Raw genomic sequence first — 15,805 nt, 5'->3', positions numbered from 1 at the left:
CCATTGTATTGGAATTATTTCCTTTGATATTTGCTCATGAGTCTTAGCCTCTAAAGGCTGAGCAGTATCTCTAGCCATGCTATTTCTTACTATTATAAAGAGAGTATGTGTGTTTCCACTGATGAAGAAACTAGATACTTTCCCACTAAATTGAAGACAAGAAGTCTAATCTCATCACTTCTCTAATTCTCTTTGCTGTTATTGTGGTCAAGGTGGTGGTGATGGTGATGAGGCTCCTGGGAACAGAACCTATGGCATCAGCTATATAGGCAAGCATTCTAAAGCTGAGTCACACCCCTGCCCTGTCTTGCATTTTCTAAGTATGCACACATACCAGTTGTAAATAATAATAATGTTATTCTCCTATTACTTACAGGTTATTTTTCTTGTTTCTTAATGTATCAGCTATGAGTTCTGAACCAATGTTAATGTTCTTATCTTTTAGTGGAAGTGTTTCTAATATTTTCTATGACATTCAATATAAGTTTCTGCTAGAATATTTCTGTAAGTTTATTTTTTGTTGACTGTGAGTTATCAGGACTGGTGAATGAATTTTAAAAAACAAATTTTAGCCCCACAGAGATAACTGTAGTTACCCCTAAAATCCATAAATATGGTAAATTAGATTAATATTTCCTAATAGTGAATCATTATACACCTGGGATTCAACACAGTAATATTTTTAGTATCAAAGAGATACTTATAGTTGTTCCTTAAGTCTATGACTACAGTAAGTTACATTAATATGTTTCCTAAGATTGAAACATTACATCCCTGGGATTCAATACATTAGGACTGGTACTAACAAAGAGCCCAGATTCTGTAATCACCTGGGTTCATCACCAAACATCTCTATGGCTTTGGGCGTATTAGTTACTAACGTGTTTAGTTCCCTTGTTTTGACAATGGTGGCAGTGATATCTACTTCAGTTGGCTTGAGAACTAAATCAGCTGCTATGTGTGAAGTCTCGACAAGCACCCAGCACACAAACGGCGCTTATTAATTATTACTGAGAATCTTAACTAACCAAGAACAGAGCAGTCTGCAGGACTCTAGGATCAGAAAACTAAAACCTGTGGGTCCAACCTAGCCTGCTGCCTCTTTTGTAAATGAAATTGAATTTGAGAGACCCACACTCATTTTTTATATTGTATCTGGCTTGTTTCTGCTCCCGCTGTAGCTCGGCTTCCAAAGGTACAATGTCTGCACTACTGCTTCTCGGCTCCTTTGCTTCAAAGCTGTTAGCAGCATCTGTGCTGTTCACAGTCCAGCTGAACAGACAACCTAATATATAGAAAGATGGTGTGCGTGTGCATGTGTGTGAGCATATGTGCATGTATGTGATGTACACAGTCACAACATTCTGCAGGAAATAGGCCTATTTGGGACCAAAAGCAGAAAAGAATCACACAGGTAAATGGAAACAAAAGAAAGTGCATTTTATTTAATTATTTTAAGATATGTATTTATTTACATGATTTTATCTTTCATCTTAGTCTGTGAATCCGGAAAGAAAGTATGACATTCGCCTTATGACATTTATATTGTAGGCATCTGAGACATATGGTAGATAAGTAAATAATGAAAATAATAGGAAACCTATGTAGCATAACTAGACACATCTATCAAGTTGTAGATCTAAACATACTATGGCACTTATTCTATTAACCACATACAATCAGTTCTACCTTTTAATTTTTTTAACTCTTAGTCTAAGAGACTGGGTGTCTTAAGTCTATTATTCTTCCAGTGTAAATGGAGGAATTGGGGATTACTGGGGTAAAGTGCATGTTTGATTCTATATAGTCATTTAAGACAACCAACAGACAGGACCTGCCCTCAGGAAATATGCCCTTACCTCACAGTACAAAGCTGGAAAGGGATGACACACAGTGAGGTAATCACAGGGTGTCAACAGAGAATGGATTGCAGAGAAAAATACTATAGTTTATGAAAGAGAAAGTTTGGTGTAGCATTAAATTGGGTGGTGATTTCAATAAATTCATCATCTTGAAATATTAGTCTAGATATGACCAATAATGCAGGCTAAGACAGACACAGCAGGTCCTCCACTTTATTCTAGGGCTTCTCAACCATGCAAACCAGTCTTCGTAAGGTCCAATTATTAAATGCAGAAATGAAGCATTCCCATATTATGATATTTTTCCAATTTTAAATATTCTAAAAATATTTTTTTAAAAAATTCTGCTCTGAAGTAGTAGATGTACTTGGTCATAACAATATACAAAGAAACAGAAAGGTACTTAATAAATTATTATGCTAAAATATGAACAACAGATACATAATACATATAAAAAGACTACATAGGGAAAAAAATAAGTCTTAAGAACAAAACCATAATTGAAAATGACTATATTAAGGAAACCAAAAACAAATCCAGAAAATTTAAACAAAATGACATCATGAATTTTTTATTTAAGCAAATATTAAGACAGGCTGATTTCTGAAGTACATGAAATTACACCAAAGCAGTTGATATGTGCATTAACTACTTCGCTAAACGTCCCTTTATCAAAATGCTTAGAAGCATAAGTGTTTTTAGTTCAGACTCAGGTATATCTACACATACCATGAGATAGTTTGGGAATGGGAATTTAGTTTAAATCAAATTTAAACACAAAATTCACTTTTGATATGTGTGTGTGTGTGTGTGTGTGTGTGTGTGTGTGTGTATACACATACATACATACATATAAAATCTGGCCTGAGGTTACTATACACAGTATACACAGTGTTTAGTTTACCTACATCTTAACTGCAACCCATCACTCCAGGTGAGGTGAAGACTTGGCATTTGTGGCATCATGATGGCAATCAAGAGTTTCACATTTTGGAGCATCTTGAATTTGGGGGTAGGGGTGCTCAATTTCTAATTACACTTTAAGAAACTCTCAAATGTCCTACAAAGTGTGCTTAAGAAACAGCTGCTTAGAATCTGCAGGCAGGTAAGACAATTCCTTCCCCTCCCATTACATGTCCACAGGTTTACTGAAGACAACTACACACATAAATCAATTAAACGAATCCTTTACTGAGGAAGGAAAAAGTTGTTTTAAAAATATAAATCTTTGGGCTGGAGAGATGGCTCAGAGGTAAAGAGCACAGACTGCTCTTCCTGAGATCCTGAGTTCAATTCCCAGCAACCACATGGTAGCTCATAACCATCTGTAATGAGATCTGGTGCCCTCTCTGGCGAGTAGGCATATATGCAGGCAGAACACTGTATACATAATAAATAAAAATCTTTAAAATATAATCTAAAAATATAAATCTTTGCTGGGCAGTGGTAGTGCATACCTTTAATCCCAGCACTTGGGAAGCAGAGGCAGGCGGATCTCTGTTAGTTTGAGGCCAGCCTGGTCTACAAATCAAGTTCCAGAAAGGCAGCGCTATTACACAGAGAAACCCATCTCAAAAAAACCAAAAACTAACAAATAAATAAATAAAATATATCTTTATGCGCAAGTATATATTAAGATGTGGGTTCTGAGGAAGGAAGGCAGTAAACAAAACAATACTTGTCAACATTGCTATAGTCTGATTCATACAATAATCTGTCAAATGCACATAACTTTCTTATCTAGGCTAATGACAAAATATACACTCTACTGATTTCTACCAACTAGCTCCTAGGCCATCTCAAGAAGTGAGGGAGAAAGAAAAGAGTCATTCCCAAGTAGAATTTCACTTGTAAAATCTGAGAACAATGGTGTATCTGGTGGATTTATACAGGATTTTAAAAATAACCGAGCACAGCACCTAAAATCCCATGCGACTTCACCAGGCATTTCTCAGTAAAGAAGTTGTCTTCCACTTAAAAAAGAACTAGTTCACGCATTTTCTACATTTCATCCCACTATGGAGAGAATAGCTGAGGCCCAAGGAACAGGTCAGCATTCCCTTGCAAAGAGGGATAGGGCAGAGGGGAGCAGGCACTGACCCAAAAGATTAATGAGTGGAAAATTTTTTATATGTATTTTATTTGCAAAGAAAACAGTTATGACTTTCTAGTATACCGAATGCTTCCTGTAAATGCTGTTTTTAGAAATCTGCAGACTAACACTGGAACCCAAAAGTTCTGGTCATTTAGAAAAGACAAGCTGTACGGCAGCTTCCAGTGCACAGGAGCACTGATGCAAGCGCTGACGCAAGCACGTACGTGGCATACATGGCGGCACCTTAACATTTTCAGGTTCCATCCATCTCGTTGAGTCCTTACAAGACAGGTGAGGAGAACATGGCGCATATTCTCAATTCTAAGGATAAGAAAACCAAGACTGGAGAAGAAAGCCGTGAAATCACTATCACTAGTGAGTAGCGAGCACGGAATAGAGGCCTGCACCAATGCACCACCAAGGCCCTTGATCTCCTCCTTAGGTGAGGAGGCCGGTGGGGAGGGGACAGTAAAGCAGTGATCAATTATTAACCACTCCCTACCCCCTTCTTTTTCGAGACAGGGTCTCAGTTGTGAAGCCCTGACTGGCCTGTCCTGGAACTCACAATGCAGACCCTCCTGCCTCTGCCTCTGGAATGCTAAGATCAATAGCATGTGCCACCAAGCCTAGCTATTAGTTTCTTCTTAAAGCAAAATATTGTCAGAAATATTCAGAAAGGCCAAAACCTACTTCAAGAGGCTTATGCTGCCTTTAAATTTAAAACAGTAAAAACATTTACAAAGGAAGGCAAAGTTATAGTCACAAAAGCATAGATGATTAATTTTTGGTTTGGTTTTAATATTCTTAACAGTAAAATAAGGTGGAGAAACAGTGCTGATTCTGTCCAGTGTCCCATCGATTTCCAACACCTAATACTGACCACATACAAACCCTATTAATAATGCCTGCAGAGTAAAAAACAATGCTCTTATACTATAGTTGAATCTCTTGATATCACAAACTATGTAGTATGCAGTAGCCCTCACCAATGGATCCATAAAGCCATAACCTCAGGCACCATGGGCCACCTGGTAACAATTCAAGAAACACAGTGGGAAAAGAAAATACTGTTGTCTTAGACATATATGTTATGTATTTAGAAATTTCAGGGAGATGTTTAATATAAATAAAGTTTCAAAACAACCTGTATTTATCCTTTGAAATGACCATAATCACCTTAAGTTTTTTGTGTGTGATGTGGGATTCTGTATGCTGTGAATATGTTTTATTACCATTCGTTAATAAAGAAGTTATTTGGTCTATGGCAGGGCAGAATAAAGCCAGGTGGGAAATCTGAACAGAGATATAGAAAGTAGAGTCAGAGAGACGCCATGTAGCAGTTGAAGGAGATAGACCCCAGAACCTTGCCCAGTAAGTCACAGCCTTGTGGTGAAACACAGAATAAAAGAAATGGGTTAACTTAAGATATAAGAGTTAGTTAATAAGAAGCCTGAGCTAACAGGCCAAAAGGTAATGTAATTAATATAGTTTCTGTGTGATTATTTGGGTCTGGGCAGTAGGGAAATGAATGAGCAGTCTCCATCTACATTTTTTGAGACAGGGTTTCTCTGTGTAGCCTTAGCTGTCCTGGAACTCTCTCTGTAGACCAAGCTGGCCTCGAACTCACAGAGATCCGCCTGCCTCTGCCTCCTGAGTGCTGGGATTAAAGGTATGCACTACCATACTTGGTTTTTAAATTATTTTAATAAAAATGTATTTTAAAGATTTTTGGGTCTTTCTTCCCTCCTTTAATCTACATGGTGTGACATTTTCCCAGAGGAATCTATCCTACCAATTATTCCATAACAGTGACTCTTCTTGGAGTTCCTGCAGGATTTCTAAACGCTTAGAATTCACCTTGGGCCACCTTTAAAAAACAGGTTATTGCTCCCCGGCCATCACTTGCAGACCACCAGCACCCTACCCAAGATTTCTACATACCAGCTGCAGTTTTTAAAGGTAAACCCAGCACAGAGTCGATGTGCTTGCCCTTACAAATGCTAACCCCAGTCACTGTGCTTCACTGCCTGCCATAAGACCCGGCTCGAAGACCTTTCACTTCCTAGTTCTGAGACCTACACTGAGCTCTTGCTGGAACTTCAGGCACAAAGTAATGTTTACAGTAGTGGTTCTCTTAGCATATTGTCATATACCACAGAAAAGGTATGTACACCACTGCAAACAAGCATTAGAAAAATACTTCACAGTATGAGCTATATGGACAGTTAATTAGCCAGGACTTAGTGAACTAAGCCAGATGGCTAACTACAGCCTGCAGACATGACTTTACATCTTAAAACAATTCTTTTAAACAAGCAAATAAACAATAATATTCAATAGACACTATAAATAGCTTGCAAGACAATATTATCAAGCACTATAAAAATACCTGTCTACCCTTATCTAAGTTATATAAACATAAAAACCTGCCTATTAAAACATCTGAAGCTAGAGAACAAACTGCTAAGCAAAACAAAATAGAGTAAGAAAGACAAATACCATCTTCCCTCATATACAGAATTTTTATATATTTTTGTCTGTGTGTATGGCATAAAAGAGGAAGTGCAACTAGGGAGGAAATTAAGGGAGAAGGAGGTGGAAACAAAACAGGGTAATGGGAAGACACATTTTCTCTCATATATAGATACATATAAACACACACACACACACACACACACACACACACACACACACACACACAATGAAAGCAGAAGAGGCACCCACAAGAGCAAGAAAGAGGGTCCAAAGATGCTAGTAGGGAAGAAACTAAGCCCAGTACAATGATACATAAGGATGAGAATGTCTTATCGAAATCCATTATTTTGTATGCTAACTAAAAACAATAAAAACAAAATAATTCTGTATTAGTTTCACAGATGGGTTCCTACTGATGAGCAGGACTTTCTTCTCCAGGGCTTCCTACACTACTCTTCATACCTGCTAGGGCCTAGCTCCAGTCTTTACCTGATTCTTTTTTCCCTAATGCTTGTCCTTGGATGATCCCAAAGGATCCCTCCAGCTAGCTCCAACTCTGTCACTCTCTTTTGGAGTCTGTCTTTGATACTTAAACCCTTCCTAAATTTCATGTTGGACTTCCCCCAAATGCCAAGACTGTTCTACCCCTCCCTCACAGAGCTTTCAGCCACAGTGGGTGCCACACACTTTAACAATATTGTGCTATAGTTTATGCTAGTCGTCTCCTTTGTTAGTGTGCAGTTCTCCATAACTTGTAAATGACTTGAAGGAACAGATTCCACTGCTTTTGCACCCCTTATTTTGATAATAGTTCATCATCCTCTGAGCACATGCTATCTCCTCCAAAGACACTATCTGGTAGTAGCTAGCTGGTGCAGAAAAACAGCCTAAGGCCTGGAAATGGGTGACAGAAGATCTGAAACATCAGAAAGGAAACCCACAGAGAACTTAATGGAAGCCCAGAGGCTGCACAGCAAACTTCGTATATATTAAAGACAAATAAAACCCAACCAGTAAGGGAAAAGCTTAAGGATCATGACATAAAAAGAACTCACTGAATAATACTCTTTAGAAAAGTAAAGTATTAAAAAGGATAAGCATTCACAATGCATGTTAAAAAAAATGTGCCCCTGACACTATTGGTCATCAATTTCTTTGTGATAATGAGGTCTTGGCATTGATACATATTTGTTGCACCAAAGTGATCAACTAAACTATGACAGGACTCAATGGATTACACATGTACAGTCTAATCTGATTAAATTCTAAATCTGACTTAAAAAAAATTCAGAACTTATTTGAAGTAATAATTCTTGTTTAAGAGATTACATTTAATTAAAAAAAAACACCAATCACTTATCAGCACCAGGCTAATAAAGCAGAAATCATATGCACATCCTTATATCATGCTCCAAGACATAATCAAATTCATTTTCATGGAAAAAATGCACCAAGAATGTTTTGCTTAAAACAAAAACTATTTGTTTACATTAACCCTACAGGCAAAATGCAAGATTAACAAGTCTTAAATATATAAACACCAAAGGCACAAATATTTTCAAGACAAGCAGAAATATTACCTAGGAGTCTAAACTAAAGATGAACAAATCATAAATACCTTTTACATAAGTCAGGCTTAAGGCAATATTCATTATGTTTTTTATCTCCTGTGTTTTATAGAACTTCTTAGCCTTCATCTCACTAGACATGGAAGGCAGACAATTTTTTAACCTGTAATAAAATAAGCTGAAGTTTATAGAAACAGAGTATGCAAAAAGGCATCATGAAATGTATGGTGAAATGAATCAGCTCTCAATTACTCAGAGAGAGGAAGTAATGACACGTGACACCAAAAATCTGTTTTCTTGAGTGCACAGCATTAATTTGGAAGAAGAAAATCCCCCTTACAATCATTACCTAACCCTGGGGTCAGTGTTAAGCAAGAGTTTATTTTTCCCGGATCACTCAGTGATGAGGGGATTCAGACAACCAGGGAAAGGAAGGAGTTAAGGCAGACGCATACAGGTGGCTAAAGATAACCAGCGTGAGATAAAAATTTTCCACTTAACCTACAGAGAAAACCGGGAGATGGTGTATGAGGACAAGGAAGAAAATACAGAGAAATGTGAGAATGCTAAAATGTTTGACTATAAGCAATTTTTCTCCCCATCACCTCATCATCTTCCTTCCCTCTAAAGGGTGTTATTAGTGGTAGCAAGAATTATAAGTGGGCTGAAAGGCTAAAAACAAACTCTCATATTTGTAGTTTAGAAAAACCATGTTTTTAAAAATCCTTATCATCGTTTTCTATGCCTAATATGCCACCACCTGTATCCACGGGTAATTTATCTTATTAGTTGAGAAAATCAATTCCAATAAGAAAAGGCTAAGACGGCAGGGGGCTCATCCTTCTGGAACATCTTTAGGTGACTTAAGCAAAATTTTCAAGATGGCAAGAATTACATACTTCTCAAATCCACAAAAAAAAACCTAAATATTTATCTAAACACGGGATCTGAGCCAGGAATCTCAATTTGTTTCTGTCTGACATATGGCTCAGTCTTGAGTGGCATATGTTTAGCACCAATACCGGGAAAAGCATAGCGATTAAAATATTAGAGAAAAGCTTCGTGTCATTTTATTCTTACAACTGATCTCAGCCGAAAGACAGATAAGCGACGCGGTTTGGTTCTTATGACACAGAAAAACACGCACAAACTTGGGTTTCGAGAACTAAAACAGACCACAAGACGAAGCAGCAAAATCAATATGTGCCTCAGTTTTGGGTTTTTTTTTTTTTTCTCTTTTCTTTTTTTTTTTTAAGGCTACCGTGAACACATAAAGATTAAACTATAAAAAGAGGAAAATCCTGTCAGCCTGCTATTCTCAGGAACAGATGGACAGACAAGGAGGTGTAAGGTAACTTACAGTCTCACAGGAAGGAAAAGAGGAAAAAAAAAAATCTCACCATCCCTACTACCCCCAGCCATTCTATCTCTCTCTCTCTCTCTCTCTCTCTCTCTCTCTCTCTCTCTCTCTCTCTCTCTCTCTCTCTCTCACACACACACACACACACACACACACACCAAATACCTCAAGTTTTTTTTTTTTCTACAAAGGCGGTAGTTGAATAAAAATTACGATTACCTATCCCACTCTTAAAACAGCAGCGCTCGCGACCCGTGGTCGAAATGATCTGCTCGGTTTTCCTGCACCTAGCGCACGACGCCCCCGGCAGAGTCGTGTCAAAAGTTCACCCACGCAGGCTGGAGCGCGGGGTAGGACCGCAGCCTCCCGTCCTCCTCCCGAGCGAACAGGTGGTTAACTTACCTGGGCACCGGAGCCGCCAGGCGCCGCCAGCAGCCGCCGAGGCGCAGACCCGAAGGGCGTGTTTTCGAGGATTTAACCCCCAGGTGAGCGGGCTGAGCTCCGCGGTCGCCGAGTCCCCGGCAGCAGGTGCCGCGCACGTAGCCGCCGCGTCCCGGACCCCGCCGCCTCCCCGACAGCGCTCCCCCCCACCCGGTCCTTCCCACGCGGGGCGGGGTGGAAGGGGGGAGCGCCGCCCGCCCCCTCGACGGGCTCGACCCTCGGACGCCGCGGCCCCGCAGCCCCAGCCTAACGGTTTCCCCGACGCGGACTCCCGCGTCCCCCGCCGGCTCTCACCTCCTAGTCCCGCCGCTCCGAGGCGGAGGAAGGCGGATCCCCTGGCGTGTCTGGTGCGGGGCTCCGGATCGTCCTCTCACTACCTTGATGGTGGGCCCGACTCCCGGGGGCCGCCGCTGCGCTCACGGTGAGGGGTTGTTTTCCCCGGCAGTGACGGGCGCCGCCTCAGCCCCGCTCTTCGCTCCCTCTCCGCGTAGCTCCCGCTTTCTGTTTCACCCGAGGGACCGCGAACCCCGCCGCCGCCATGATTACTACGGAGTCGGGAGGAGGAGCCCGGAGTCGGCGCGCCCAGTGCGGCTGCGCGAGCCCCGCCGACGGCGCCCCCGGCCGCTGGGACCCGGAGCCCCCGCGCGTGCCCGTCGCCCCGAGTCCAGGCTTCGCGGGCGGCCGCTAGTGCGGCGATGCCGCTCCCCTAAGCCAGGCAGCGCCCCGGGAACCGTGCGGATGTTTGACCGATCTGAGGCCACACGCGGCATTCCAAACGCATTTTAGAAAGCGCCCCCATCCTCAACCCCCCTAAGATGAACCGTGTCAGCCCCTCTCCGAAAACCCCAGAACTTAGAATGCTGGCAGGTGCTATAGGTTCAGACGTCTCTACTCATAAACATTTAGAGCCCCGGCATTCATTTTATAGCACCCACAAAAGAGATTTACTTTGTTCCGAAACGCAGTGCTTAATTTCTTGGTCTCGGACCAGCCAAATCTAGTGGAAACCCGTTACCTTGATGTCTACCACAGCGGAGACGAGACCGAAGCGAAGGCAGCAGCAATTTCTTTAAGCCTCAAGCAATGGGGGAGTTGGGGGTGGACGCTGCAGTAATGCCTGAGGGCTGGCCCGACTGCTTACTTTTGCAGTTTCACCGGAAGCCTTCGGGAGAGGGTCGTCTTTGGGAACCTGAGTCCTACCCAGTCCTTCCAAAACTGGTGACTGCTGAACCCAGGCTCCACGTCTGACTTGTATTTCGGTTTCTTAATCGTGCTGCGTTTTAAGATGGCAATCCTTTTTTTTTAAACCATTTGACAGAAATCTCTTGAAGATGTACGTATTTCTTTTTTTTTTTTAAGATTTTTATTTATTATGTATACAATATTCTGCAGGCCAGGCCAGAAGAGGACACCAGACCTCATTACAGATGGTTGTGAGCCACCATGTGGTTGCTGGGAATTGAACTCAGGACCTCTGGAAGAGCAGGCAATGCTCTTAACCGCTGAGCTATTTCTTATGTTCTTAAAGAAAACAATGGATAACGAAATTCTTAGAGGATCACTGACTGTCAGATGCAATACTCAGACCGTGCACCAACGTCCCAAGGGATTGCTGAGTGTATAGAGTCCCCACTTTGGGGGCTGTTTTTTTGTTTTTGTTTTTTGTTTTTTTTTTTTTTTTGCAGTGTTCTCCTTACTTTTGTTGAAGACCCCTCACTTGGCATGGGTTCATCTCCCTTTGTATCTTTTTTAACCCTTTCTATTTTCCTGTAATGGTGGTGGTGGTGTCTTTTAAGTCCCTTTTCTTCTTTTTCTCCTACTTCTTGCCATGGCTGCAGGCAATAATTGATCCGATGTTTATATCCACAGCCAGCTAATGAGAGGTTCTTTTCCTTTCCCTCAGCAAGTAGAGCAGTGACTCTATCAAACGATATCCTGAGATGAGTTTTTTTATTATTTATTTTTTACTCTTCAGTAAAGGAACAAAAGTCCTTTCCCTGAGAGAAATGTCTCATTTTCTTAACTTCCAGCTTTGGCCCTCTTCCAGACAAAATTGCTGGAAAGCTGATCTTGGAATAACAGAAGTCTAACTGCTCATTGTTTGACAACATGAGAGTTTGTATCAGAGTGTGGAGGAGTTGTGTAGCTCCTCCATCCTGCTGCCCAACTGGTGCTCGGTTTGAGGCTAAACTAGTGGTCTCCAAATTTAACTCTAAGCTAGTATTTTCCAAAGCTTTGTACTTGAGAACTCAGTTAAAATGCAGAATCCTACAATCCGCCCCCTCAAGATTCTGGCTCCTGCATTTCGGGGGTAGAAAAAGAAATCGATTTTAAAATAAGCCTGCATTTTTTTTTTTAAAAAAAGTATGTTTAAAGCCCAGCTACATGCCATAGGCAGAGCAAGAAATAATAGCTCCATTGAAGGAGATCAGGCCATGTAATTCAAGACGGCATTGATGTAGAACTAGACCATTAGCTATGGTACACGATGCTGTGAAATGGTAAAACGTGGGGGATTTATCTCCTGTGGCGAGAAAGAAACATATACATAAATCACCCTAGCCAGAGAGGCCCAAGAAACTACGTTGGCTTTGAACAGGCCTTTATTTTCCTTATCAGGAAAATAAATACCATTTTCAACCCTCATGCTTCTTGAGCCCCAGGCAAGAGTCAGGACTTTGGACACTACTCTTCCTTGAACATTTCTTCTGTACTTGGCACCCATTTTCTTAATTTTCATCCTGCTTTTCTGGGCACAGTGTCTCTCCAGTCCCTTTTCATATTCCCATCTTTCTCCCTGCCTGTTCCGTATGTGTGGGCTCAGTGTTTAAGGGCAAGTACTGCTCTTGCGGGGGTTGGGGGGGGGGGACACAAATTCAGTTCCCAACGCCCACAATGGATGGCTCACAACCACAAATGAATACTCCACCTCCAGATGCTCTGTCGCCCCCTTCTGGCCTCCAAGGGCACTCACACTCATGCACATACGCTCAGAGTGCGCGTGCACAGTGTCTTTCCCTGATAACCGATGTTTCCTTCATGGGGATGTTTTCACTGACCATTTTCACACATCCCTCTGCCACGGTTTTGCCTTGGGGTTTTCTGCATGTTGGGGCCACTAAGGAAACACCAGGGCAAGCTCTCATTTCCCATTTCCAGTTTTGAGACAAAGTCTCCTAAGGAGGCTGAAGCATTTGGAAAGCTGAGAAGGCTCTTCATGGGAGATCTGGACTTAGAAACAACCCATGAGAGTCTGGGGAGTCATTTTGAGCAATGGAGAACACTCACCGACTGTATAGTTATGAGACGTCCAAGCACCAAGTGCTCCAGGCAGGGGCTTTGACTTTGTCAGGTTCACCACAGTGGAGAAAGTTGCTGCAGCTATGAACGCAAGGCCATACAGGGTGGATGGAAAACCTATGGAGTCAAAGAGAGCTGTCAAGAGAAGATGCTCAGACAATCATCTTGAGTGGCCTTAAAGAAGACATTGAAGACTATCACAAATGAGATTATTTTGAACAGTATGCGAAAATTGAAGTTATTGAAATCCTGACCGACAGAGGAAGTGAAAAAAATGGGGGCTTTGCTAGCTAATTTTATGTCAGCTTGGCACAAGCTGGAGTTATCTGAAAGGAGGGAAGCTCAACTGAGAAAAGGTCGCCATAAGAACTGGCTGTGGGGCATTTTGTTAATTAGTTATTAATATGGTATGGCCTAGCCCGTTGATTGTGGGGGCCACCCCTTCACTGCTGGTGGTCCTGGGTTCTATAAGAAGCAGACTGAGCAAGAAACGGTGACCAAGCCAGGGAGCAGCTGTCTTCTATGTCCTCTATAGTAGCTCCTACCTCCAGGTTCCTGCCCTGTTTGAGTTCTTGTCCTGACTTCCTTCAGTGATAAGCAATGATATGGAAATAAACCCATTCGTCTCCAAGTTGTTTTTGGTATGGTTTAGCACAGCAATAGTAACCCTAACTAAGAGATTGCCTTTGACAACCATGACTCCACGGGTAATGTTGTCATTCAGATATCCTATACTGTGAATTGCCATAGATGTGAAGTAAGAAGAGCCCTGTGGAAGCAAGTGATGGTTGTTAGTGCTTCACCCAGTCAAGTGGTGTTCCAGAAACATTGGTGATGGTTGTGGAGGTGGTTTTGGCGGCAATGACAACTTTGGTTCTAGAGGAAACTCTTTGGCGGCTTTGGTGGCAGCCATGATGGTAGCGAATATGGCAGCAGTAGACATAATGAATTTCATTAATGACGGATGCAGTATCGGAGGTGGAGGGAGCTACAGTGACTTTGGCAGCCACAACAATCAATGTCTTCGATCTTGGGACCAATGAAAGGAAGACACTTTGGAGGCAGCAGCTCTGGCCTTCATGGTGGTGGAGGCCAGTGCTTTGCTAAACCACAAGAGCAAGGTGGCTTTGGGAGTCCCAGCAGCAGCCATGGCTGTGGCACTGGCAAGAGGTTCTAGTTGCTGCCAGGAATCAAAGATTAGCAGGAGGGGACAGCCAGAGAAGCGACGGGGAAGCTACAGGTTGCAACAGATTTGCGAGCTCAGACAAACACAGTGGTGACAGGGCCCAGCCGCCACAAAGATGTGTTTGAGACAATAGTCCTGTGTGTGGGCAAAACACCTCAGGACTGTGTTTGTGACTAGTTGCACAACAGGTTATTTTACTTTCTGTTATGTAGAGAAGTGTAAAACCTTCCAGCAAAGGGTTTTAATAGAGACGTGCCGTTGGATGCTAAATGTAATAGTCTGATCAGAATGCGGAGAAATCCCTAAATCCTCATTACTGCTACTCAAAGCCATTTTGTTTTCTGTCCCTGTTTTCTCCAGAATAACCTTGGAAACCTTAGCTTTGTTTCAAAACAAGAAAGTCTACTAAAGCGTTTCCTAAGCCTGAAAAGGAACCTCAGGGATAGAGCCTAGCATATGAGAGGTGCTGAATTTGGTTTTCACTATCAGAAAAACAAAAATAGAACACACACATACGCTCACGCAATACACAATCCTAAACTGAATAGTAGCTGTCCTAGAGAGGTAGTTCTTAAATGTTGCCAAAAATGAAAATCCTCTGGGATGCATATTTAAGATCTAGTAATTTGGGCTCTTGAAATGACCCAATGGTTATGCTCACTCATCCTGAGGACCGGAGATGAATTCCCAGCACTCACATCAGGCTACTCACAACTGCCTGTAACTCCAGCTCCAGGGAGATCTGAGATCTCTAGCCTCAGATGCACACACACACACACACACACACCACACCACACCATACCACACCACACAATAACTAAAGTAAATCTTTATATATGATATGTACATATATGATACAGCATTTTCATTCTGTTCTCCCCTCCCTACGAGTCTACATTTTATAGGCACACCAGCAGGTTTAGATTAGGGTAATCCACAGACCATACTTTAAAAATCTTAAAGGTAAAAAAACAACAGGTAGCTTTCACAAGGATTTTTTTTCTCCCTTTGTGACATATTATTAACTTGAATTAATGAAACTGTTTAAAAATTGCTCTTATGAGCTAGTTCCAGGACAGCTAGGATTGTTACACAGAGAAACCCTGTTTCGAAATAAAAATTACTTTTATGAATGTTTCAAATTTTTATATGATTTCTTCTTTAGAGACACACTAAGAAGGACTAAGAGATTTTAAAATCATAAATGATCATCCTAATAGCCCAAATTTGTCAGTGTAAAGGATATGTTTCAAAGCACACTACAGGGAACAGATCTCACTTCCCACAAGAGAAAAGGCTTACACATTTACCTTACCAAGTAAGTAAGTTTTCCCATATGAAAGGGCTATACAATTATAGGACAGACAAAAAGGATTTATTCTCTTGGCTGAAAAAATAGTTTCTAGATCTGTTCTTGGATCTGTCAGCAGCTCTTTGATGCTGTGTACAGATTCAGGAGAGTCTGGAATCTGTCCTGGGTTTGAGCACACCATTGTCATTATCCAGCACCACCAGATG

The 15,805-nt window shown here is 41.7% G+C and overlaps 1 protein-coding gene and 1 pseudogene across 1 annotated transcript in view; one reads left to right on the top strand and one right to left on the bottom strand.

Moving 5' to 3' along the window:
- Positions 1–10,343, bottom strand: part of Fndc3a (fibronectin type III domain containing 3A) — a 137,363-nt gene extending 127,020 nt beyond the window's left edge. Inside the window, exon 1 of the mRNA XM_038309883.1 lies at positions 10,096–10,343. The gene's annotated coding sequence lies outside the window, so the exon portion shown is untranslated. The remainder of the gene's footprint in view (positions 1–10,095) is intronic.
- A 2,564-nt stretch (positions 10,344–12,907) lies between these two features.
- Positions 12,908–14,278, top strand: LOC121676962 (annotated as a pseudogene).
- The last annotated feature ends 1,527 nt before the right edge of the window (positions 14,279–15,805 follow it).

This window comes from Arvicola amphibius, chromosome 13, assembly GCF_903992535.2.
Source record: "Arvicola amphibius chromosome 13, mArvAmp1.2, whole genome shotgun sequence".
In the NCBI taxonomy this organism is placed as follows: Eukaryota; Metazoa; Chordata; class Mammalia; order Rodentia; family Cricetidae; genus Arvicola; species Arvicola amphibius.
The sequence above is the reverse complement of the archived record's forward strand: the minus strand, read 5'-3'. Positions and strand labels throughout refer to the sequence as shown.